The following is a 27,433-nucleotide window of genomic DNA, read 5'->3' on the forward strand; positions in this document are numbered from 1 at the left end:
GAGTAAAGAAACAGGAGAAACATTATAAAGAAAGATAAAAAGGGGAAGGAGAGCATAAATGTTAATTAACAGTGATAGACAAAATACAGACCCAGGAAAAAATGTTTGGTTTGAGCAGCAGTGGCAAAAAGCGCTCAATTATATCGCTGATCGAGGCAGCATATTAGAGCACAAGTCAGCACGACCGCCCACAGTGGTAGAGAATGGCCAAGGGGGATCCAGAATCCAGCTGTATATAAAGTAAAATAAATTACCATACACGGATCTGGGTCCCCCTTAGCACTAAAATGACCTCCAAGATGGCCATAGAGCAAATTTAATTAATCTGATTTAATATAACAATTTGGTATGAGAAATGTAATATAAATTCCAATATTTAAAGTTAAATAATAGGGAAAAATCAGTTAGTTTATGAAAAATTGGTTACATGTTGCTCTTATGAATCGTTGGAAATCAGTCAAAAATGTTCTTATTAGATTTACTGGTATATGATTCAAGTAAGAAAAATTTCCGACACAGACAAGCTGCTCGCCGAAAAACATTGACAGTAAAATCGCAGCATAATAATAAGAAGAACATTTAGACAAAACAGAACGTATAGCTAATAGCAGGTAATTGTTAGAAAAGTTCCCGACTAGGACATATCGTGCACAGTTAATATGCCAGTCCAGGAACATAAACCACAATAAAATAGCATATTAGCCAACGAAGAAATAGGTACAAAAGGGGGGGTGAAGAATTTTTACAGCTGATATGCTGCCGTGCTGCACAAGCGCATGACGCGTATGGCCGAAATGACGTCGGCAGTGCACGGGACGCATAAGAGTAAGCAGGGCAGCAATATGATATAATTCAAAGCAAAAGAAAAAGCTAAACGGCAGTTAAAATTAGAATTTGTATTGTGCAATTGCGAGAAATTTATTGTATGAAAAAGAGAGTCAATAAGAGGAGACGATAAATAAATAGAAATTTAATTGAAAAATAAACTGAATTATTTGAATCAGAGATTACAAAGTTATTTATAAAATATTAGCCGAAGCATGAAAAAAGAAAAAATATAAGCCCTTGCTTATAATTGTGAGAGGAGAGCGACGATACAATGATGAGGAGGACAGAGATAGAGCACCCAGAGAGAATCAACTGAGAGCGGACGTATAAGAGATTCAAAAGCTTATGAAAAGGGGAACGACCTACACAAGCGTGTGTGAAGGAAGTTTCTTTTGCTTAATATCAGCATTATGAATTAGGGCAGGTCAGTATGCGCTGTGTGTACAAAGCATATGAACGCATAGCGCATGTAAACAAATGTTTATGAGCACAGTATTATTGTGCAATATGAAAGATGAATTTCCAGCATACTTTGTGCAGTAGCTGATTTAGTTTTAATAGTAGCATGTAGTAATAAGAAAAGGCAAAATACATAATTTAATATGTTTTGATTAAGTAGGAATAAGTATGAAAATGAATAATAAGTAAGGAGGAGATTTTGTTTAATAACAAATAATTATTAGAAAATTTTTTATAAATGGAACCTATCGTGCACAGTTAAGATGCAGTGCAGGAAGGAAATCCACAATAATAATATAATATAAGCTAATGAATAAATACGTACAAAAGGGGGGGTGAAGAATTTACAGCTGATATGCTGCCGTGCTGCACACGAGCATGACGCGCTAGGCCGAAATGACGTCGGCAGTGCACGGGACGCATAAGAGTAAGCAGGGCAGCAATATAAATTAATTCAAAACAAAAGGAAAAAGCTAAGCAGCGAGACTAATAATAGCATTTGTATTGTGCATTTGTATTGTGATTGCGAAAAAATTTAATGTATGGAAAAGAAAGTTAATAAATGAAGACGATAATTATTTAGAATTTAATTAAAGGTAAATTGAATTATTAGAATTAAAAAATTACAGTGTTTTGGTAAAATAATAGCCGAAGCATGAACAAAGAAAAATAAAAGCCCTGGCTTATAATGGTGAAAGGAGAGCAACAATACATTAATGAGGAGGACAGAAACAGAGCACCCAGAGAGAATCAACTGAGAGCGGGCATAAGAGATTCAAAAGCGTATGAAAAGGGGAACGACCTACACAAGCGTGTGTGAAGTTTTTTTTATATATATATATTTTATTGTGGCGCACATAGCCAGAAAATGGGTACAACTTTACTTAAACTAAACTTAGAACTAATCCCAAATCCAGCCGGTAGTGCAGTCAAAGGAGGTGACGACAACAAAATTACTGTCTTGATCCTTCCCGTTTGAAAGAGTGGAGGGAATGCGGTGAAAAGCCGAAGCGAGTAGGTGAGGCACCCCCTCCCTCAAGGGGGTACCAGGAGTAGATGTTGTGGTGTGGCTGTTGTGTTTTATAAGTACATAAATTAAATCTAAGTGTAATTTATTCTACTGAGAAATAACAAACAATGTGTAAAAGTAATAAGAAATGTGATGAAAAGTGGAGTTGTAACATTAATAATAAGAAAAATTAAGAATTTGAATTCAAGTTGTAAATTATAAAGAGTTTACAAAATAAAGTGATATATGATTTATAACAATATATTCAAAGTTTCTTTTTCAAAATTGAAGTTTAAAAAATTTATGATAAATTCATTTTGAGTAGCATAAACTATGAACTAAACATTATGGTGAGCTTAAAAGTATGACAATAGTAATCTTAAATAGTAACATAAGTATGAATAGTGTAGTTGTAAGTGTTGCTGCTGTGAAGATCCAGTAGTACCAAGGGAAGCGCTTTTGCAGCAGACGTGGGTGCAGCAAAACGGATCCCAAAAACGAGCATGAAGATGCGCACCAGTGGGGTGCCAAATGATGATGCCAGCCGAGAGAAAACCAAGGTGCAAATCCAGATGGACCATGATGGCAGCAGCGATAAAAAAGAAGTAATTAGTTATATTGTTGAATGTATAGGTATAAGGTGCCGTGAATGATGAAGTGTGAATAGTGGTGTGTGTGGGTGGTGTGTGAGGGTGGTGTATGTGGTTGGTGTGTGTGGGTGGTGTGTAGCGATGAATATGTAGCCATGTATAGGGGCGATGAATGCAGTAAAAATGTGTATAGATGAAGTTTAAAGTATGATGTGGTGTGTAAGTTGAAATCCATAACCAGTGTGTATTTCCGAATTTATGTTGAAATGCATCTGTCTTTGTTGATTTAGTATTTAATAGGTTAATTGTATTGCAGTATGTTATAAGGAATTCTAATATTTATGAAATGTGTTATTATGAATTATGGGCTATGTATTAATAAATTATAGTGTGAAAAACAAGAGTTATTTGGCTTAATGTTGGAATTAAAAATGATTACTGATATTTGATAAATGATATTGAATGAAAGTAGTATGTAATAGTTGCGTGTATGTGTATTATAATTTATAAAATTTTTTATATGTGTGATTTATGTGAAAGTGGTTTTAATAAGTTTATATTTACGTTGCAGGAACAGTATCTTATCAGAAGAGTATGTTGAATCCAAGGCCTATTTGATACCAGACATCATTGCAATTAGAGCATGTATGAATCCTATACAAGGAGTGTGATAGTCCATAAAGCCAAGAGAGACAGGACGGCGATTTAAAAGATTCCAGGATCGGAAGGTCCAGAGACGTCGTTGCATTCGAAAGCAGCACGCAAATCCAGCACGAGAACGTAGCAAAATCCGGGCAGCAAGCGAGCATAAAAGCATCATGTCGGGAGACGAGCGGGTACCAGTCCATAATCCAGAGCCAGACATAGGTTGGGCCAATCCATAGCGAGGTAGTTTACCGGCAGTAATTATACAAAATAATTAGTTAGGTGTAAAATAGGAAGTATAGGTGATGGTGAGAAGACGGCATGGTAGTAATAAGTGTGGTGGTAAAGATGAATATGCGTTGTATACTGGTATGATGGTGCGTCATATAATTAAATTTGTTGTATTATTTGATAATTAAATGAAATAATTTGTTATATTGATAGTTTCTAAAAGATTTATGTTATAATATATGAATAGTAATTTATGGCCTGAACGGCGTTTGTGAATTAGTTGCCCATTTGGGCTTTTGTAAACATGATAGAAGTAAGTGTGGTGGTAAAGATGAGTGTGCGTTGTTTACTAATATGATGATATGATGTATGATTAATTATGTGTATTATTTGATAATTTAAATGAAATAAATTGTTATATTGAATGTTCTAAAAAATGTATGTTATAATATTTAAGTAGTAATTTATGGCCTGAACGGCGTTTATGAATTAGTTGCCCACTTGGGCTTTTGTAAATAAATGTAATGCATTAAATAAGCCAGATTAATTAGTGAATTATAAAATAAAATAGAAAGTTATATAGCCAGTTACTTATTTAAATGTGTGTTGTATTAGGATTTATATTATTTATATAATGTGATGTAAATGTAATGAATTTGTTATGTGAATTGTATTAAATAAATGAATTTTGACAGTAATGAAGCGTTGTATATTTACTCTGCATTATCATAGAGTTTATGGAGATAGCATCACACATTGATTAGCTCATTTCCACTACATGACGTGTTCAGGCAGACGATCAATATATATATAAAAAGTGTCCCGCGTTGCGGCACAATCCAGCAGCAAGGTTCCCCACAAGAAAGCATAGGTGGTCGGAATTTGATGTGAATTAAATACTCCAGGGCGCAGATTTATATAAAAGCAGTGACAGCAGGCAGAAAAAGGCCTCAAAACATGAGAGGTGTGCAGCAAAGTTCTTTATTTGGATCCTGAGAAATCGGATTCATTAATATAGTGTTAGTATAAGAGGAGATATATTACCAATTTGACTGGAGGTGTGGGTCAGTGCAGAGCCACGCACACACACCCACGTATTCCCACCAGCACTAGCGAAATACCGCTGAAAGAAGGGCCCGTGTCCAACTTAGACGGCCAACAGCGTGGACAGGCAGCTGAAGCAGCTAACACCTCCAGCCGCCGCGACCAACCAGATAGACACGGTCCCCACAAAAACGATATGACACCAGGCGCGCAAGATCACTGGGAATGGAAAACGCGGCACTACACGACCGATACAACAGAATAATTTCTGACAAAATTTAATTTGTTTTTTAATTTTTTATGAACGCAGCGAAAAAACACATGCATGTCAGTTTAAAACGAATAACCCGACTGAAGGTTGAGGCAAAATTCCTAGGCTATAAAACTGGATGCTGGGTGTACCAGTGGAAAATTGCCGTTTTAGAATAAAGCTCATTGAGCGAAAAGCTCAGAAACAGACTCACTCAAATTGAGTCATACTGAATGAGTAGCAGCTTAGTAAGGCTTGGAACGATTTTGATTCTCTGAGTAAAGAAACAGGAGAAACATTATAAAGAAAGATAAAAAGGGGAAGGAGAGCATAAATGTTAATTAACAGTGATAGACAAAATACAGACCCAGGAAAAAATGTTTGGTTTGAGCAGCAGTGGCAAAAAGCGCTCAATTATATCGCTGATCGAGGCAGCATATTAGAGCACAAGTCAGCACGACCGCCCACAGTGGTAGAGAATGGCCAAGGGGGATCCAGAATCCAGCTGTATATAAAGTAAAATAAATTACCATACACGGATCTGGGTCCCCCTTAGCACTAAAATGACCTCCAAGATGGCCATAGAGCAAATTTAATTAATCTGATTTAATATAACAATTTGGTATGAGAAATGTAATATAAATTCCAATATTTAAAGTTAAATAATAGGGAAAAATCAGTTAGTTTATGAAAAATTGGTTACATGTTGCTCTTATGAATCGTTGGAAATCAGTCAAAAATGTTCTTATTAGATTTACTGGTATATGATTCAAGTAAGAAAAATTTCCGACACAGACAAGCTGCTCGCCGAAAAACATTGACAGTAAAATCGCAGCATAATAATAAGAAGAACATTTAGACAAAACAGAACGTATAGCTAATAGCAGGTAATTGTTAGAAAAGTTCCCGACTAGGACATATCGTGCACAGTTAATATGCCAGTCCAGGAACATAAACCACAATAAAATAGCATATTAGCCAACGAAGAAATAGGTACAAAAGGGGGGGTGAAGAATTTTTACAGCTGATATGCTGCCGTGCTGCACAAGCGCATGACGCGTATGGCCGAAATGACGTCGGCAGTGCACGGGACGCATAAGAGTAAGCAGGGCAGCAATATGATATAATTCAAAGCAAAAGAAAAAGCTAAACGGCAGTTAAAATTAGAATTTGTATTGTGCAATTGCGAGAAATTTATTGTATGAAAAAGAGAGTCAATAAGAGGAGACGATAAATAAATAGAAATTTAATTGAAAAATAAACTGAATTATTTGAATCAGAGATTACAAAGTTATTTATAAAATATTAGCCGAAGCATGAAAAAAGAAAAAATATAAGCCCTTGCTTATAATTGTGAGAGGAGAGCGACGATACAATGATGAGGAGGACAGAGATAGAGCACCCAGAGAGAATCAACTGAGAGCGGACGTATAAGAGATTCAAAAGCTTATGAAAAGGGGAACGACCTACACAAGCGTGTGTGAAGGAAGTTTCTTTTGCTTAATATCAGCATTATGAATTAGGGCAGGTCAGTATGCGCTGTGTGTACAAAGCATATGAACGCATAGCGCATGTAAACAAATGTTTATGAGCACAGTATTATTGTGCAATATGAAAGATGAATTTCCAGCATACTTTGTGCAGTAGCTGATTTAGTTTTAATAGTAGCATGTAGTAATAAGAAAAGGCAAAATACATAATTTAATATGTTTTGATTAAGTAGGAATAAGTATGAAAATGAATAATAAGTAAGGAGGAGATTTTGTTTAATAACAAATAATTATTAGAAAATTTTTTATAAATGGAACCTATCGTGCACAGTTAAGATGCAGTGCAGGAAGGAAATCCACAATAATAATATAATATAAGCTAATGAATAAATACGTACAAAAGGGGGGGTGAAGAATTTACAGCTGATATGCTGCCGTGCTGCACACGAGCATGACGCGCTAGGCCGAAATGACGTCGGCAGTGCACGGGACGCATAAGAGTAAGCAGGGCAGCAATATAAATTAATTCAAAACAAAAGGAAAAAGCTAAGCAGCGAGACTAATAATAGCATTTGTATTGTGCATTTGTATTGTGATTGCGAAAAAATTTAATGTATGGAAAAGAAAGTTAATAAATGAAGACGATAATTATTTAGAATTTAATTAAAGGTAAATTGAATTATTAGAATTAAAAAATTACAGTGTTTTGGTAAAATAATAGCCGAAGCATGAACAAAGAAAAATAAAAGCCCTGGCTTATAATGGTGAAAGGAGAGCAACAATACATTAATGAGGAGGACAGAAACAGAGCACCCAGAGAGAATCAACTGAGAGCGGGCATAAGAGATTCAAAAGCGTATGAAAAGGGGAACGACCTACACAAGCGTGTGTGAAGGAAGTTTCTTTTGCTTGTAGATCAGCATTGTGAAATTAGGGCAGGTCAGTATGCGCTGTGTGTGCGCTGTGTGTGCATGGTGTGAATAGTTATAGCGCATGTATAAAAAGGTACTGGGCGTAGTGTTGCGGTGCAACATGGATACTACTAAGACCAGCATACTTTGTGTAGTAGCTGGTTTAGTTATAGTAGTAGCATATTGTAGGTGAAGGGCAATATACATATATTAATATGATTTGATTAAATATATTTACTAAGAGGAGTAAATGATGAATTTAAGTGTGAATAGAACAAAAAATTTTTTATAAATGAAATATAAGTAAGAAAAAATTTGTGTACAAGGTAGAAAATAAGAATGACTGCCAGATTGTGAAATATCAATATGAGAATCTTATTATTAATGAGAGAGAGTTCTATGACTCAAAGTTTGCAACGAATGCAGTTAGCATTCCAAATTGACAATCTGATTAGTTTATTCGTTGGAATTATTTAAAGAAAAAACGAGCTGCTCCATCCTTGTAAGGGAGGCCGTTAATTGTGTTTGAAAAGAAGCTATTTGGAGTTGCATATTTTGAAAGCTGTCTGAAACAAAAATCCTGAATTCTGAGTCAGGGAGATTTAGTAAATTGGAAGTGTAAGAAGAAATTTGTAGGGCGTCATTTCGATTGTGGATAGTAGGATTTTGTAATGTAAGAGCCGTTTTAGGCGGTGGAAAATTATCGGCAGTTTTGCCCAATATTCTTGGGAATTTTTCCCCACGCATTTGATGTGGAATATCCGCAAGATCATGTTTAGCGTTGAAGGAACGAACTCTATCAGCGTAAGATTTGGGCTGTGCGCCAGTTTTTCTGGAATTCGCTACTATTGATGACGCATTTGTGGTCAGGTGATGAGGAGTAGCAGAAGAGGGATTCTTTCCAACAAAATTTTTAAATTGCGTATTGAAAGACCCATCTGCAGCTTGTGGCTTTTGCCTGGCATTTGATGGATCAGTCAAAGTGGGAAAATTGGCCTCATCAAAAGGCATAGAGGCAATTTGCATTGCTCGTGTTCGAGCAGGAAGCTGGTGAACCTTATTTCGCCTGGCCTTGACAGCAGCAAGAACTGGGCAGCCAGAAAAATTGGCAGTATGTGTGCCTTTGCAATTTGCGCACGTAGGAGGAATGTCAAATTCTTTAGTGCAGGTAGATGACCAATGTTCATTACCGCATTTGACACATCTGGGGGAATGTCTACAAAATCTAGCAGTATGTTGAAAACGTTGGCAGCGCTTACATTGTGGTATGTCGAGGTTTTTCATTGTTGCCTCGACACGCACAATGAAGTTGCCAATATTTTTAATTTGAAAAATTCTCTCATTATTAGGTGTGTTTAATAAATTAACGAAGAAGGCGTTTGGAGAATATTTAGCTGCTGGATCAGACTTCCTTTTATCAATAAAGGTGGGATTGTGAACTCCCACAATGTCAAAGCCTTCGGCTGTAAGGGAACTTTTAATGAAATCGGTATTAGTGGCACGAGGCAATCCTCTGATGTAAACCCGAAGGGGCCTAAGCTCTTTCGGCTGATGAGTGTGGTAACAGAAGTTATTTATGTCCAGGAAGTGAATAATTGCCCTATAATCTTCAGGGATTTTGGCATGTATCCAAATATTACCTGAAGTGCCCATTTTTAAAAAGAATTGGGACGGTGATACTGTTTCAGACAAAGCGACTAAAAAAGCAGTGGCATCCTCACATTCTGCTTGAATGGGAGGGGGTTTTCCAGTGAAAATAATGGGAGAATTTGGCTTACCCTGGGTTTCCAAGTCACCAGACTGCAAGGGAACGGGCTCGGCAACAACATTCTGGTTGGTATTTTGTTGGTTCGGCGGTGAAGCGGGAAGAGCACTCGCGCCTTCCATACATAAGGAGTCACTGTCGATCTCCTCCTCGTTGGAATCCAGTTCGATAAGATCAGATCTGGAAAGATCCTGAACATCGGGTCTTAAATTGTCATGCTGGGCAGCCCTTGCCGAAGCAGAGGTGCTTCGTACAGCAGCACTAGAACGAATTCTCCTTGATTTAGGCGATGTGTGGGATGCAGTAGTACGCTTGTATAGCGATGCCGTACTGCTTCCTGAATTTGCCGCCTCAGCAACTGTTGGATTGTACGGTTGTACAGGTGCATGGAATTCACCCGAACGACGCACAACAGTAGTAGTATTTATAATGGGGCGAAAACTCGTTTTGGGAGTAGAATTCGCAGGTTCGTTTTTCCCAGTGGCCTCCTTAGAAGAAGATGAGTTTGGAGAGCCCTTTGCGGGACGCAAGAGCACATTAGAAGTCACCAGAGCGGACCCCTTGGGGCTTCTCTTGGGCTTTGGAGTGGTTGAATTAGATTTATCTTGATTCATGTTAAATAAATAAAGAAAAATTATGAACTTTAGTGTTTTGAGTCGAGTTATTCGTGGTAATAAAATAAAATTGCAAAAGCAAAAACTGACCAGAATTTACATCGAGGCACAAATCCAGCGTCAAAAAGTCACCCGCGCAAGACGAAAAATCCAAAACCGAGCTCGAGCACGCGCAGAAATATGGTCGCTGCAGCAAGAAACACCAGACACAGTCCTCGAGGAGGAAAATACCTCAATACTCACAAACTGCAGCAGCCAAAAATCGTCGCAGCCAGAAAAAACCAGGCAGAAGATAATCCAAATACGCAAGCAACCAACGCACAAAAACGGCCAAATGCAAATTATTTTTATTCAAAACTGTGAAAAAATCAATGAAAAAGAATGATGAATAAGATAAATCGGACCAAATGAAGGTCAAGGTCAAGACGGATATGAGTCAAGACAAGCAAAGGTCAGGACAAATAAAGGTCAAGACACTTGAAGGTCAAAATGGCGGTGCAGTACAGTCACGCGGCACACGCCCACGTAGTCCTACCAACACTAGCGAAATACCGCTGAAAAAGGGACACGTGGCCAACTTAGACGGCCAACAGCGTGGACAGGCAGCTCAAACAGCTAACACCTCCAGCCGCCGCGACCAACCAGATAGACACGGTCCCCACAAAAACGATATGACACCAGGCGCGCAAGATCACTGGGAATGGAAAACGCGGCACTACACGACCGATACAACAGAATAATTTCTGACAAAATTTAATTTGTTTTTTAATTTTTTATGAACGCAGCGAAAAAAACACATGCATGTCAGTTTAAACGAATAACCCGACTGAAGGTTGAGGCAAAATTCCTAGGCTATAAAACTGGATGCTGGGTGTACCAGTGGAAAATTGCCGTTTTAGAATAAAGCTCATTGAGCGAAAAGCTCAGAAACAGACTCACTCAAATTGAGTCATACTGAATGAGTAGCAGCTTAGTAAGGCTTGGAACGATTTTGATTCTCTGAGTAAAGAAACAGGAGAAACATTATAAAGAAAGATAAAAAGGGGAAGGAGAGCATAAATGTTAATTAACAGTGATAGACAAAATACAGACCCAGGAAAAAATGTTTGGTTTGAGCAGCAGTGGCAAAAAGCGCTCAATTATATCGCTGATCGAGGCAGCATATTAGAGCACAAGTCAGCACGACCGCCCACAGTGGTAGAGAATGGCCAAGGGGGATCCAGAATCCAGCTGTATATAAAGTAAAATAAATTACCATACACGGATCTGGGTCCCCCTTAGCACTAAAATGACCTCCAAGATGGCCATAGAGCAAATTTAATTAATCTGATTTAATATAACAATTTGGTATGAGAAATGTAATATAAATTCCAATATTTAAAGTTAAATAATAGGGAAAAATCAGTTAGTTTATGAAAAATTGGTTACATGTTGCTCTTATGAATCGTTGGAAATCAGTCAAAAATGTTCTTATTAGATTTACTGGTATATGATTCAAGTAAGAAAAATTTCCGACACAGACAAGCTGCTCGCCGAAAAACATTGACAGTAAAATCGCAGCATAATAATAAGAAGAACATTTAGACAAAACAGAACGTATAGCTAATAGCAGGTAATTGTTAGAAAAGTTCCCGACTAGGACATATCGTGCACAGTTAATATGCCAGTCCAGGAACATAAACCACAATAAAATAGCATATTAGCCAACGAAGAAATAGGTACAAAAGGGGGGGGTGAAGAATTTTTACAGCTGATATGCTGCCGTGCTGCACAAGCGCATGACGCGTATGGCCGAAATGACGTCGGCAGTGCACGGGACGCATAAGAGTAAGCAGGGCAGCAATATGATATAATTCAAAGCAAAAGAAAAAGCTAAACGGCAGTTAAAATTAGAATTTGTATTGTGCAATTGCGAGAAATTTATTGTATGAAAAAGAGAGTCAATAAGAGGAGACGATAAATAAATAGAAATTTAATTGAAAAATAAACTGAATTATTTGAATCAGAGATTACAAAGTTATTTATAAAATATTAGCCGAAGCATGAAAAAAGAAAAAATATAAGCCCTTGCTTATAATTGTGAGAGGAGAGCGACGATACAATGATGAGGAGGACAGAGATAGAGCACCCAGAGAGAATCAACTGAGAGCGGACGTATAAGAGATTCAAAAGCTTATGAAAAGGGGAACGACCTACACAAGCGTGTGTGAAGGAAGTTTCTTTTGCTTAATATCAGCATTATGAATTAGGGCAGGTCAGTATGCGCTGTGTGTACAAAGCATATGAACGCATAGCGCATGTAAACAAATGTTTATGAGCACAGTATTATTGTGCAATATGAAAGATGAATTTCCAGCATACTTTGTGCAGTAGCTGATTTAGTTTTAATAGTAGCATGTAGTAATAAGAAAAGGCAAAATACATAATTTAATATGTTTTGATTAAGTAGGAATAAGTATGAAAATGAATAATAAGTAAGGAGGAGATTTTGTTTAATAACAAATAATTATTAGAAAATTTTTTATAAATGGAACCTATCGTGCACAGTTAAGATGCAGTGCAGGAAGGAAATCCACAATAATAATATAATATAAGCTAATGAATAAATACGTACAAAAGGGGGGGGTGAAGAATTTACAGCTGATATGCTGCCGTGCTGCACACGAGCATGACGCGCTAGGCCGAAATGACGTCGGCAGTGCACGGGACGCATAAGAGTAAGCAGGGCAGCAATATAAATTAATTCAAAACAAAAGGAAAAAGCTAAGCAGCGAGACTAATAATAGCATTTGTATTGTGCATTTGTATTGTGATTGCGAAAAAATTTAATGTATGGAAAAGAAAGTTAATAAATGAAGACGATAATTATTTAGAATTTAATTAAAGGTAAATTGAATTATTAGAATTAAAAAATTACAGTGTTTTGGTAAAATAATAGCCGAAGCATGAACAAAGAAAAATAAAAGCCCTGGCTTATAATGGTGAAAGGAGAGCAACAATACATTAATGAGGAGGACAGAAACAGAGCACCCAGAGAGAATCAACTGAGAGCGGGCATAAGAGATTCAAAAGCGTATGAAAAGGGGAACGACCTACACAAGCGTGTGTGAAGGAAGTTTCTTTTGCTTGTAGATCAGCATTGTGAAATTAGGGCAGGTCAGTATGCGCTGTGTGTGCGCTGTGTGTGCATGGTGTGAATAGTTATAGCGCATGTATAAAAAGGTACTGGGCGTAGTGTTGCGGTGCAACATGGATACTACTAAGACCAGCATACTTTGTGTAGTAGCTGGTTTAGTTATAGTAGTAGCATATTGTAGGTGAAGGGCAATATACATATATTAATATGATTTGATTAAATATATTTACTAAGAGGAGTAAATGATGAATTTAAGTGTGAATAGAACAAAAAATTTTTTATAAATGAAATATAAGTAAGAAAAAATTTGTGTACAAGGTAGAAAATAAGAATGACTGCCAGATTGTGAAATATCAATATGAGAATCTTATTATTAATGAGAGAGAGTTCTATGACTCAAAGTTTGCAACGAATGCAGTTAGCATTCCAAATTGACAATCTGATTAGTTTATTCGTTGGAATTATTTAAAGAAAAAACGAGCTGCTCCATCCTTGTAAGGGAGGCCGTTAATTGTGTTTGAAAAGAAGCTATTTGGAGTTGCATATTTTGAAAGCTGTCTGAAACAAAAATCCTGAATTCTGAGTCAGGGAGATTTAGTAAATTGGAAGTGTAAGAAGAAATTTGTAGGGCGTCATTTCGATTGTGGATAGTAGGATTTTGTAATGTAAGAGCCGTTTTAGGCGGTGGAAAATTATCGGCAGTTTTGCCCAATATTCTTGGGAATTTTTCCCCACGCATTTGATGTGGAATATCCGCAAGGTCATGTTTAGCGTTGAAGGAACGAACTCTATCAGCGTAAGATTTGGGCTGTGCGCCAGTTTTTCTGGAATTCGCTACTATTGATGACGCATTTGTGGTCAGGTGATGAGGAGTAGCAGAAGAGGGATTCTTTCCAACAAAATTTTTAAATTGCGTATTGAAAGACCCATCTGCAGCTTGTGGCTTTTGCCTGGCATTTGATGGATCAGTCAAAGTGGGAAAATTGGCCTCATCAAAAGGCATAGAGGCAATTTGCATTGCTCGTGTTCGAGCAGGAAGCTGGTGAACCTTATTTCGCCTGGCCTTGACAGCAGCAAGAACTGGGCAGCCAGAAAAATTGGCAGTATGTGTGCCTTTGCAATTTGCGCACGTAGGAGGAATGTCAAATTCTTTAGTGCAGGTAGATGACCAATGTTCATTACCGCATTTGACACATCTGGGGGAATGTCTACAAAATCTAGCAGTATGTTGAAAACGTTGGCAGCGCTTACATTGTGGTATGTCGAGGTTTTTCATTGTTGCCTCGACACGCACAATGAAGTTGCCAATATTTTTAATTTGAAAAATTCTCTCATTATTAGGTGTGTTTAATAAATTAACGAAGAAGGCGTTTGGAGAATATTTAGCTGCTGGATCAGACTTCCTTTTATCAATAAAGGTGGGATTGTGAACTCCCACAATGTCAAAGCCTTCGGCTGTAAGGGAACTTTTAATGAAATCGGTATTAGTGGCACGAGGCAATCCTCTGATGTAAACCCGAAGGGGCCTAAGCTCTTTCGGCTGATGAGTGTGGTAACAGAAGTTATTTATGTCCAGGAAGTGAATAATTGCCCTATAATCTTCAGGGATTTTGGCATGTATCCAAATATTACCTGAAGTGCCCATTTTTAAAAAGAATTGGGACGGTGATACTGTTTCAGACAAAGCGACTAAAAAAGCAGTGGCATCCTCACATTCTGCTTGAATGGGAGGGGGTTTTCCAGTGAAAATAATGGGAGAATTTGGCTTACCCTGGGTTTCCAAGTCACCAGACTGCAAGGGAACGGGCTCGGCAACAACATTCTGGTTGGTATTTTGTTGGTTCGGCGGTGAAGCGGGAAGAGCACTCGCGCCTTCCATACATAAGGAGTCACTGTCGATCTCCTCCTCGTTGGAATCCAGTTCGATAAGATCAGATCTGGAAAGATCCTGAACATCGGGTCTTAAATTGTCATGCTGGGCAGCCCTTGCCGAAGCAGAGGTGCTTCGTACAGCAGCACTAGAACGAATTCTCCTTGATTTAGGCGATGTGTGGGATGCAGTAGTACGCTTGTATAGCGATGCCGTACTGCTTCCTGAATTTGCCGCCTCAGCAACTGTTGGATTGTACGGTTGTACAGGTGCATGGAATTCACCCGAACGACGCACAACAGTAGTAGTATTTATAATGGGGCGAAAACTCGTTTTGGGAGTAGAATTCGCAGGTTCGTTTTTCCCAGTGGCCTCCTTAGAAGAAGATGAGTTTGGAGAGCCCTTTGCGGGACGCAAGAGCACATTAGAAGTCACCAGAGCGGACCCCTTGGGGCTTCTCTTGGGCTTTGGAGTGGTTGAATTAGATTTATCTTGATTCATGTTAAATAAATAAAGAAAAATTATGAACTTTAGTGTTTTGAGTCGAGTTATTCGTGGTAATAAAATAAAATTGCAAAAGCAAAAACTGACCAGAATTTACATCGAGGCACAAATCCAGCGTCAAAAAGTCACCCGCGCAAGACGAAAAATCCAAAACCGAGCTCGAGCACGCGCAGAAATATGGTCGCTGCAGCAAGAAACACCAGACACAGTCCTCGAGGAGGAAAATACCTCAATACTCACAAACTGCAGCAGCCAAAAATCGTCGCAGCCAGAAAAAAACCAGGCAGAAGATAATCCAAATACGCAAGCAACCAACGCACAAAAACGGCCAAATGCAAATTATTTTTATTCAAAACTGTGAAAAAATCAATGAAAAAGAATGATGAATAAGATAAATCGGACCAAATGAAGGTCAAGGTCAAGACGGATATGAGTCAAGACAAGCAAAGGTCAGGACAAATAAAGGTCAAGACACTTGAAGGTCAAAATGGCGGTGCAGTACAGTCACGCGGCACACGCCCACGTAGTCCTACCAACACTAGCGAAATACCGCTGAAAAAGGGACACGTGGCCAACTTAGACGGCCAACAGCGTGGACAGGCAGCTCAAACAGCTAACACCTCCAGCCGCCGCGACCAACCAGATAGACACGGTCCCCACAAAAACGATATGACACCAGGCGCGCAAGATCACTGGGAATGGAAAACGCGGCACTACACGACCGATACAACAGAATAATTTCTGACAAAATTTAATTTGTTTTTTAATTTTTTATGAACGCAGCGAAAAAAACACATGCATGTCAGTTTAAACGAATAACCCGACTGAAGGTTGAGGCAAAATTCCTAGGCTATAAAACTGGATGCTGGGTGTACCAGTGGAAAATTGCCGTTTTAGAATAAAGCTCATTGAGCGAAAAGCTCAGAAACAGACTCACTCAAATTGAGTCATACTGAATGAGTAGCAGCTTAGTAAGGCTTGGAACGATTTTGATTCTCTGAGTAAAGAAACAGGAGAAACATTATAAAGAAAGATAAAAAGGGGAAGGAGAGCATAAATGTTAATTAACAGTGATAGACAAAATACAGACCCAGGAAAAAATGTTTGGTTTGAGCAGCAGTGGCAAAAAGCGCTCAATTATATCGCTGATCGAGGCAGCATATTAGAGCACAAGTCAGCACGACCGCCCACAGTGGTAGAGAATGGCCAAGGGGGATCCAGAATCCAGCTGTATATAAAGTAAAATAAATTACCATACACGGATCTGGGTCCCCCTTAGCACTAAAATGACCTCCAAGATGGCCATAGAGCAAATTTAATTAATCTGATTTAATATAACAATTTGGTATGAGAAATGTAATATAAATTCCAATATTTAAAGTTAAATAATAGGGAAAAATCAGTTAGTTTATGAAAAATTGGTTACATGTTGCTCTTATGAATCGTTGGAAATCAGTCAAAAATGTTCTTATTAGATTTACTGGTATATGATTCAAGTAAGAAAAATTTCCGACACAGACAAGCTGCTCGCCGAAAAACATTGACAGTAAAATCGCAGCATAATAATAAGAAGAACATTTAGACAAAACAGAACGTATAGCTAATAGCAGGTAATTGTTAGAAAAGTTCCCGACTAGGACATATCGTGCACAGTTAATATGCCAGTCCAGGAACATAAACCACAATAAAATAGCATATTAGCCAACGAAGAAATAGGTACAAAAGGGGGGGTGAAGAATTTTTACAGCTGATATGCTGCCGTGCTGCACAAGCGCATGACGCGTATGGCCGAAATGACGTCGGCAGTGCACGGGACGCATAAGAGTAAGCAGGGCAGCAATATGATATAATTCAAAGCAAAAGAAAAAGCTAAACGGCAGTTAAAATTAGAATTTGTATTGTGCAATTGCGAGAAATTTATTGTATGAAAAAGAGAGTCAATAAGAGGAGACGATAAATAAATAGAAATTTAATTGAAAAATAAACTGAATTATTTGAATCAGAGATTACAAAGTTATTTATAAAATATTAGCCGAAGCATGAAAAAAGAAAAAATATAAGCCCTTGCTTATAATTGTGAGAGGAGAGCGACGATACAATGATGAGGAGGACAGAGATAGAGCACCCAGAGAGAATCAACTGAGAGCGGACGTATAAGAGATTCAAAAGCTTATGAAAAGGGGAACGACCTACACAAGCGTGTGTGAAGGAAGTTTCTTTTGCTTAATATCAGCATTATGAATTAGGGCAGGTCAGTATGCGCTGTGTGTACAAAGCATATGAACGCATAGCGCATGTAAACAAATGTTTATGAGCACAGTATTATTGTGCAATATGAAAGATGAATTTCCAGCATACTTTGTGCAGTAGCTGATTTAGTTTTAATAGTAGCATGTAGTAATAAGAAAAGGCAAAATACATAATTTAATATGTTTTGATTAAGTAGGAATAAGTATGAAAATGAATAATAAGTAAGGAGGAGATTTTGTTTAATAACAAATAATTATTAGAAAATTTTTTATAAATGGAACCTATCGTGCACAGTTAAGATGCAGTGCAGGAAGGAAATCCACAATAATAATATAATATAAGCTAATGAATAAATACGTACAAAAGGGGGGGTGAAGAATTTACAGCTGATATGCTGCCGTGCTGCACACGAGCATGACGCGCTAGGCCGAAATGACGTCGGCAGTGCACGGGACGCATAAGAGTAAGCAGGGCAGCAATATAAATTAATTCAAAACAAAAGGAAAAAGCTAAGCAGCGAGACTAATAATAGCATTTGTATTGTGCATTTGTATTGTGATTGCGAAAAAATTTAATGTATGGAAAAGAAAGTTAATAAATGAAGACGATAATTATTTAGAATTTAATTAAAGGTAAATTGAATTATTAGAATTAAAAAATTACAGTGTTTTGGTAAAATAATAGCCGAAGCATGAACAAAGAAAAATAAAAGCCCTGGCTTATAATGGTGAAAGGAGAGCAACAATACATTAATGAGGAGGACAGAAACAGAGCACCCAGAGAGAATCAACTGAGAGCGGGCATAAGAGATTCAAAAGCGTATGAAAAGGGGAACGACCTACACAAGCGTGTGTGAAGGAAGTTTCTTTTGCTTGTAGATCAGCATTGTGAAATTAGGGCAGGTCAGTATGCGCTGTGTGTGCGCTGTGTGTGCATGGTGTGAATAGTTATAGCGCATGTATAAAAAGGTACTGGGCGTAGTGTTGCGGTGCAACATGGATACTACTAAGACCAGCATACTTTGTGTAGTAGCTGGTTTAGTTATAGTAGTAGCATATTGTAGGTGAAGGGCAATATACATATATTAATATGATTTGATTAAATATATTTACTAAGAGGAGTAAATGATGAATTTAAGTGTGAATAGAACAAAAAATTTTTTATAAATGAAATATAAGTAAGAAAAAATTTGTGTACAAGGTAGAAAATAAGAATGACTGCCAGATTGTGAAATATCAATATGAGAATCTTATTATTAATGAGAGAGAGTTCTATGACTCAAAGTTTGCAACGAATGCAGTTAGCATTCCAAATTGACAATCTGATTAGTTTATTCGTTGGAATTATTTAAAGAAAAAACGAGCTGCTCCATCCTTGTAAGGGAGGCCGTTAATTGTGTTTGAAAAGAAGCTATTTGGAGTTGCATATTTTGAAAGCTGTCTGAAACAAAAATCCTGAATTCTGAGTCAGGGAGATTTAGTAAATTGGAAGTGTAAGAAGAAATTTGTAGGGCGTCATTTCGATTTTTTTTTTTTTTATATATATATATTTTATTGTGGCGCACATAGCCAGAAAATGGGTACAACTTTACTTAAACTAAACTTAGAACTAATCCCAAATCCAGCCGGTAGTGCAGTCAAAGGAGGGTGACGACAACAAAATTACTGTCTTGATCCTTCCCGTTTGAAAGAGTGGAGGGAATGCGGTGAAAAGCCGAAGCGAGTAGGTGAGGCACCCCCTCCCTCAAGGGGGTACCAGGAGTAGATGTTGTGGTGTGGCTGTTGTGTTTTATAAGTACATAAATTAAATCTAAGTGTAATTTATTCTACTGAGAAATAACAAACAATGTGTAAAAGTAATAAGAAATGTGATGAAAAGTGGAGTTGTAACATTAATAATAAGAAAAATTAAGAATTTGAATTCAAGTTGTAAATTATAAAGAGTTTACAAAATAAAGTGATATATGATTTATAACAATATATTCAAAGTTTCTTTTTCAAAATTGAAGTTTAAAAAATTTATGATAAATTCATTTTGAGTAGCATAAACTATGAACTAAACATTATGGTGAGCTTAAAAGTATGACAATAGTAATCTTAAATAGTAACATAAGTATGAATAGTGTAGTTGTAAGTGTTGCTGCTGTGAAGATCCAGTAGTACCAAGGGAAGCGCTTTTGCAGCAGACGTGGGTGCAGCAAAACGGATCCCAAAAACGAGCATGAAGATGCGCACCAGTGGGGTGCCAAATGATGATGCCAGCCGAGAGAAAACCAAGGTGCAAATCCAGATGGACCATGATGGCAGCAGCGATAAAAAAGAAGTAATTAGTTATATTGTTGAATGTATAGGTATAAGGTGCCGTGAATGATGAAGTGTGAATAGTGGTGTGTGTGGGTGGTGTGTGAGGGTGGTGTATGTGGTTGGTGTGTGTGGGTGGTGTGTAGCGATGAATATGTAGCCATGTATAGGGGCGATGAATGCAGTAAAAATGTGTATAGATGAAGTTTAAAGTATGATGTGGTGTGTAAGTTGAAATCCATAACCAGTGTGTATTTCCGAATTTATGTTGAAATGCATCTGTCTTTGTTGATTTAGTATTTAATAGGTTAATTGTATTGCAGTATGTTATAAGGAATTCTAATATTTATGAAATGTGTTATTATGAATTATGGGCTATGTATTAATAAATTATAGTGTGAAAAACAAGAGTTATTTGGCTTAATGTTGGAATTAAAAATGATTACTGATATTTGATAAATGATATTGAATGAAAGTAGTATGTAATAGTTGCGTGTATGTGTATTATAATTTATAAAATTTTTTATATGTGTGATTTATGTGAAAGTGGTTTTAATAAGTTTATATTTACGTTGCAGGAACAGTATCTTATCAGAAGAGTATGTTGAATCCAAGGCCTATTTGATACCAGACATCATTGCAATTAGAGCATGTATGAATCCTATACAAGGAGTGTGATAGTCCATAAAGCCAAGAGAGACAGGACGGCGATTTAAAAGATTCCAGGATCGGAAGGTCCAGAGACGTCGTTGCATTCGAAAGCAGCACGCAAATCCAGCACGAGAACGTAGCAAAATCCGGGCAGCAAGCGAGCATAAAAGCATCATGTCGGGAGACGAGCGGGTACCAGTCCATAATCCAGAGCCAGACATAGGTTGGGCCAATCCATAGCGAGGTAGTTTACCGGCAGTAATTATACAAAATAATTAGTTAGGTGTAAAATAGGAAGTATAGGTGATGGTGAGAAGACGGCATGGTAGTAATAAGTGTGGTGGTAAAGATGAATATGCGTTGTATACTGGTATGATGGTGCGTCATATAATTAAATTTGTTGTATTATTTGATAATTAAATGAAATAATTTGTTATATTGATAGTTTCTAAAAGATTTATGTTATAATATATGAATAGTAATTTATGGCCTGAACGGCGTTTGTGAATTAGTTGCCCATTTGGGCTTTTGTAAACATGATAGAAGTAAGTGTGGTGGTAAAGATGAGTGTGCGTTGTTTACTAATATGATGATATGATGTATGATTAATTATGTGTATTATTTGATAATTTAAATGAAATAAATTGTTATATTGAATGTTCTAAAAAATGTATGTTATAATATTTAAGTAGTAATTTATGGCCTGAACGGCGTTTATGAATTAGTTGCCCACTTGGGCTTTTGTAAATAAATGTAATGCATTAAATAAGCCAGATTAATTAGTGAATTATAAAATAAAATAGAAAGTTATATAGCCAGTTACTTATTTAAATGTGTGTTGTATTAGGATTTATATTATTTATATAATGTGATGTAAATGTAATGAATTTGTTATGTGAATTGTATTAAATAAATGAATTTTGACAGTAATGAAGCGTTGTATATTTACTCTGCATTATCATAGAGTTTATGGAGATAGCATCACACATTGATTAGCTCATTTCCACTACATGACGTGTTCAGGCAGACGATCAATATATATATAAAAAGTGTCCCGCGTTGCGGCACAATCCAGCAGCAAGGTTCCCCACAAGAAAGCATAGGTGGTCGGAATTTGATGTGAATTAAATACTCCAGGGCGCAGATTTATATAAAAGCAGTGACAGCAGGCAGAAAAAGGCCTCAAAACATGAGAGGTGTGCAGCAAAGTTCTTTATTTGGATCCTGAGAAATCGGATTCATTAATATAGTGTTAGTATAAGAGGAGATATATTACCAATTTGACTGGAGGTGTGGGTCAGTGCAGAGCCACGCACACACACCCACGTATTCCCACCAGCACTAGCGAAATACCGCTGAAAGAAGGGCCCGTGTCCAACTTAGACGGCCAACAGCGTGGACAGGCAGCTGAAGCAGCTAACACCTCCAGCCGCCGCGACCAACCAGATAGACACGGTCCCCACAAAAACGATATGACACCAGGCGCGCAAGATCACTGGGAATGGAAAACGCGGCACTACACGACCGATACAACAGAATAATTTCTGACAAAATTTAATTTGTTTTTTAATTTTTTATGAACGCAGCGAAAAAACACATGCATGTCAGTTTAAACGAATAACCCGACTGAAGGTTGAGGCAAAATTCCTAGGCTATAAAACTGGATGCTGGGTGTACCAGTGGAAAATTGCCGTTTTAGAATAAAGCTCATTGAGCGAAAAGCTCAGAAACAGACTCACTCAAATTGAGTCATACTGAATGAGTAGCAGCTTAGTAAGGCTTGGAACGATTTTGATTCTCTGAGTAAAGAAACAGGAGAAACATTATAAAGAAAGATAAAAAGGGGAAGGAGAGCATAAATGTTAATTAACAGTGATAGACAAAATACAGACCCAGGAAAAAATGTTTGGTTTGAGCAGCAGTGGCAAAAAGCGCTCAATTATATCGCTGATCGAGGCAGCATATTAGAGCTTTTTTTTTTTTTTATATATATTTTATTGTGGCGCACATAGCCAGAAAATGGGTACAACTTTACTTAAACTAAACTTAGAACTAATCCCAAATCCAGCCGGTAGTGCAGTCAAAGGAGGTGACGACAACAAAATTACTGTCTTGATCCTTCCCGTTTGAAAGAGTGGAGGGAATGCGGTGAAAAGCCGAAGCGAGTAGGTGAGGCACCCCCTCCCTCAAGGGGGTACCAGGAGTAGATGTTGTGGTGTGGCTGTTGTGTTTTATAAGTACATAAATTAAATCTAAGTGTAATTTATTCTACTGAGAAATAACAAACAATGTGTAAAAGTAATAAGAAATGTGATGAAAAGTGGAGTTGTAACATTAATAATAAGAAAAATTAAGAATTTGAATTCAAGTTGTAAATTATAAAGAGTTTACAAAATAAAGTGATATATGATTTATAACAATATATTCAAAGTTTATTTTTCAAAATTGAAGTTTAAAAAATTTATGATAAATTCATTTTGAGTAGCATAAACTATGAACTAAACATTATGGTGAGCTTAAAAGTATGACAATAGTAATCTTAAATAGTAACATAAGTATGAATAGTGTAGTTGTAAGTGTTGCTGCTGTGAAGATCCAGTAGTACCAAGGGAAGCGCTTTTGCAGCAGACGTGGGTGCAGCAAAACGGATCCCAAAAACGAGCATGAAGATGCGCACCAGTGGGGTGCCAAATGATGATGCCAGCCGAGAGAAAACCAAGGTGCAAATCCAGATGGACCATGATGGCAGCAGCGATAAAAAAGAAGTAATTAGTTATATTGTTGAATGTATAGGTATAAGGTGCCGTGAATGATGAAGTGTGAATAGTGGTGTGTGTGGGTGGTGTGTGAGGGTGGTGTATGTGGTTGGTGTGTGTGGGTGGTGTGTAGCGATGAATATGTAGCCATGTATAGGGGCGATGAATGCAGTAAAAATGTGTATAGATGAAGTTTAAAGTATGATGTGGTGTGTAAGTTGAAATCCATAACCAGTGTGTATTTCCGAATTTATGTTGAAATGCATCTGTCTTTGTTGATTTAGTATTTAATAGGTTAATTGTATTGCAGTATGTTATAAGGAATTCTAATATTTATGAAATGTGTTATTATGAATTATGGGCTATGTATTAATAAATTATAGTGTGAAAAACAAGAGTTATTTGGCTTAATGTTGGAATTAAAAATGATTACTGATATTTGATAAATGATATTGAATGAAAGTAGTATGTAATAGTTGCGTGTATGTGTATTATAATTTATAAAATTTTTTATATGTGTGATTTATGTGAAAGTGGTTTTAATAAGTTTATATTTACGTTGCAGGAACAGTATCTTATCAGAAGAGTATGTTGAATCCAAGGCCTATTTGATACCAGACATCATTGCAATTAGAGCATGTATGAATCCTATACAAGGAGTGTGATAGTCCATAAAGCCAAGAGAGACAGGACGGCGATTTAAAAGATTCCAGGATCGGAAGGTCCAGAGACGTCGTTGCATTCGAAAGCAGCACGCAAATCCAGCACGAGAACGTAGCAAAATCCGGGCAGCAAGCGAGCATAAAAGCATCATGTCGGGAGACGAGCGGGTACCAGTCCATAATCCAGAGCCAGACATAGGTTGGGCCAATCCATAGCGAGGTAGTTTACCGGCAGTAATTATACAAAATAATTAGTTAGGTGTAAAATAGGAAGTATAGGTGATGGTGAGAAGACGGCATGGTAGTAATAAGTGTGGTGGTAAAGATGAATATGCGTTGTATACTGGTATGATGGTGCGTCATATAATTAAATTTGTTGTATTATTTGATAATTAAATGAAATAATTTGTTATATTGATAGTTTCTAAAAGATTTATGTTATAATATATGAATAGTAATTTATGGCCTGAACGGCGTTTGTGAATTAGTTGCCCATTTGGGCTTTTGTAAACATGATAGAAGTAAGTGTGGTGGTAAAGATGAGTGTGCGTTGTTTACTAATATGATGATATGATGTATGATTAATTATGTGTATTATTTGATAATTTAAATGAAATAAATTGTTATATTGAATGTTCTAAAAAATGTATGTTATAATATTTAAGTAGTAATTTATGGCCTGAACGGCGTTTATGAATTAGTTGCCCACTTGGGCTTTTGTAAATAAATGTAATGCATTAAATAAGCCAGATTAATTAGTGAATTATAAAATAAAATAGAAAGTTATATAGCCAGTTACTTATTTAAATGTGTGTTGTATTAGGATTTATATTATTTATATAATGTGATGTAAATGTAATGAATTTGTTATGTGAATTGTATTAAATAAATGAATTTTGACAGTAATGAAGCGTTGTATATTTACTCTGCATTATCATAGAGTTTATGGAGATAGCATCACACATTGATTAGCTCATTTCCACTACATGACGTGTTCAGGCAGACGATCAATATATATATAAAAAGTGTCCCGCGTTGCGGCACAATCCAGCAGCAAGGTTCCCCACAAGAAAGCATAGGTGGTCGGAATTTGATGTGAATTAAATACTCCAGGGCGCAGATTTATATAAAAGCAGTGACAGCAGGCAGAAAAAGGCCTCAAAACATGAGAGGTGTGCAGCAAAGTTCTTTATTTGGATCCTGAGAAATCGGATTCATTAATATAGTGTTAGTATAAGAGGAGATATATTACCAATTTGACTGGAGGTGTGGGTCAGTGCAGAGCCACGCACACACACCCACGTATTCCCACCAGCACTAGCGAAATACCGCTGAAAGAAGGGCCCGTGTCCAACTTAGACGGCCAACAGCGTGGACAGGCAGCTGAAGCAGCTAACACCTCCAGCCGCCGCGACCAACCAGATAGACACGGTCCCCACAAAAACGATATGACACCAGGCGCGCAAGATCACTGGGAATGGAAAACGCGGCACTACACGACCGATACAACAGAATAATTTCTGACAAAATTTAATTTGTTTTTTAATTTTTTATGAACGCAGCGAAAAAACACATGCATGTCAGTTTAAACGAATAACCCGACTGAAGGTTGAGGCAAAATTCCTAGGCTATAAAACTGGATGCTGGGTGTACCAGTGGAAAATTGCCGTTTTAGAATAAAGCTCATTGAGCGAAAAGCTCAGAAACAGACTCACTCAAATTGAGTCATACTGAATGAGTAGCAGCTTAGTAAGGCTTGGAACGATTTTGATTCTCTGAGTAAAGAAACAGGAGAAACATTATAAAGAAAGATAAAAAGGGGAAGGAGAGCATAAATGTTAATTAACAGTGATAGACAAAATACAGACCCAGGAAAAAATGTTTGGTTTGAGCAGCAGTGGCAAAAAGCGCTCAATTATATCGCTGATCGAGGCAGCATATTAGAGCACAAGTCAGCACGACCGCCCACAGTGGTAGAGAATGGCCAAGGGGGATCCAGAATCCAGCTGTATATAAAGTAAAATAAATTACCATACACGGATCTGGGTCCCCCTTAGCACTAAAATGACCTCCAAGATGGCCATAGAGCAAATTTAATTAATCTGATTTAATATAACAATTTGGTATGAGAAATGTAATATAAATTCCAATATTTAAAGTTAAATAATAGGGAAAAATCAGTTAGTTTATGAAAAATTGGTTACATGTTGCTCTTATGAATCGTTGGAAATCAGTCAAAAATGTTCTTATTAGATTTACTGGTATATGATTCAAGTAAGAAAAATTTCCGACACAGACAAGCTGCTCGCCGAAAAACATTGACAGTAAAATCGCAGCATAATAATAAGAAGAACATTTAGACAAAACAGAACGTATAGCTAATAGCAGGTAATTGTTAGAAAAGTTCCCGACTAGGACATATCGTGCACAGTTAATATGCCAGTCCAGGAACATAAACCACAATAAAATAGCATATTAGCCAACGAAGAAATAGGTACAAAAGGGGGGGTGAAGAATTTTTACAGCTGATATGCTGCCGTGCTGCACAAGCGCATGACGCGTATGGCCGAAATGACGTCGGCAGTGCACGGGACGCATAAGAGTAAGCAGGGCAGCAATATGATATAATTCAAAGCAAAAGAAAAAGCTAAACGGCAGTTAAAATTAGAATTTGTATTGTGCAATTGCGAGAAATTTATTGTATGAAAAAGAGAGTCAATAAGAGGAGACGATAAATAAATAGAAATTTAATTGAAAAATAAACTGAATTATTTGAATCAGAGATTACAAAGTTATTTATAAAATATTAGCCGAAGCATGAAAAAAGAAAAAATATAAGCCCTTGCTTATAATTGTGAGAGGAGAGCGACGATACAATGATGAGGAGGACAGAGATAGAGCACCCAGAGAGAATCAACTGAGAGCGGACGTATAAGAGATTCAAAAGCTTATGAAAAGGGGAACGACCTACACAAGCGTGTGTGAAGGAAGTTTCTTTTGCTTAATATCAGCATTATGAATTAGGGCAGGTCAGTATGCGCTGTGTGTACAAAGCATATGAACGCATAGCGCATGTAAACAAATGTTTATGAGCACAGTATTATTGTGCAATATGAAAGATGAATTTCCAGCATACTTTGTGCAGTAGCTGATTTAGTTTTAATAGTAGCATGTAGTAATAAGAAAAGGCAAAATACATAATTTAATATGTTTTGATTAAGTAGGAATAAGTATGAAAATGAATAATAAGTAAGGAGGAGATTTTGTTTAATAACAAATAATTATTAGAAAATTTTTTATAAATGGAACCTATCGTGCACAGTTAAGATGCAGTGCAGGAAGGAAATCCACAATAATAATATAATATAAGCTAATGAATAAATACGTACAAAAGGGGGGGTGAAGAATTTACAGCTGATATGCTGCCGTGCTGCACACGAGCATGACGCGCTAGGCCGAAATGACGTC

General features: G+C 37.1%; 1 long non-coding RNA gene across 1 annotated transcript; it reads right to left on the reverse strand.

Annotated features, from left to right (window-relative positions):
• Positions 1 to 19,251: 19,251 nt before the first annotated feature.
• LOC115633554 lies at positions 19,252 to 22,348 on the reverse strand. Its single transcript, XR_003996355.1, has 3 exons — positions 21,497 to 22,348; positions 20,468 to 20,557; positions 19,252 to 19,769 (listed from the first exon to the last, which is right to left on the reverse strand). It is a non-coding gene; the product is annotated as an uncharacterized LOC115633554 (long non-coding RNA).
• Between the last annotated feature and the right edge of the window lie 5,085 nt (positions 22,349 to 27,433).

The sequence above is a fragment of the Scaptodrosophila lebanonensis genome, unplaced genomic scaffold, assembly GCF_003285725.1.
Source record: "Scaptodrosophila lebanonensis strain 11010-0011.00,11010-0021.00 unplaced genomic scaffold, SlebRS2 tig00001439-arrow-arrow-pilon, whole genome shotgun sequence".
NCBI lineage: Eukaryota > Metazoa > Arthropoda > Insecta > Diptera > Drosophilidae > Scaptodrosophila > Scaptodrosophila lebanonensis.